The sequence below is a fragment of the Eurypyga helias genome, unplaced genomic scaffold, assembly GCF_000690775.1.
Source record: "Eurypyga helias isolate BGI_N326 unplaced genomic scaffold, ASM69077v1 scaffold7277, whole genome shotgun sequence".
Taxonomy (NCBI): Eukaryota; Metazoa; Chordata; class Aves; order Eurypygiformes; family Eurypygidae; genus Eurypyga; species Eurypyga helias.
In genome coordinates, this window is record NW_010262220.1 from 112639 (window position 1) to 112952 (window position 314).

The following is a 314-nucleotide window of genomic DNA, read 5'->3' on the forward strand; positions in this document are numbered from 1 at the left end:
CCTGCATCTGATAAATTATTGGAACAAGAGTGGCATTTGAGGTGCCTGGATAAAGAGGAAATAAAAATATTTTCTATTTGTTTACACTGAAAAATATCATATACTGAACTGTCAAGTGTGAAAAATTGATGTTTCTGACTTCACAAATATTCAGCAGCCTAATAGAAATGTCAGATGTGTGCAGTTTTGAGAGAGGAAAAGGATAAAAGAGAAGAAAAAATCAGCCACACACCAAAATGTTCATTTATTTTCATCAGATTTGATTCTCTCTCACGTAAGTGATGGATCCAAAGACTGAGAAAGTTTATAGAGTT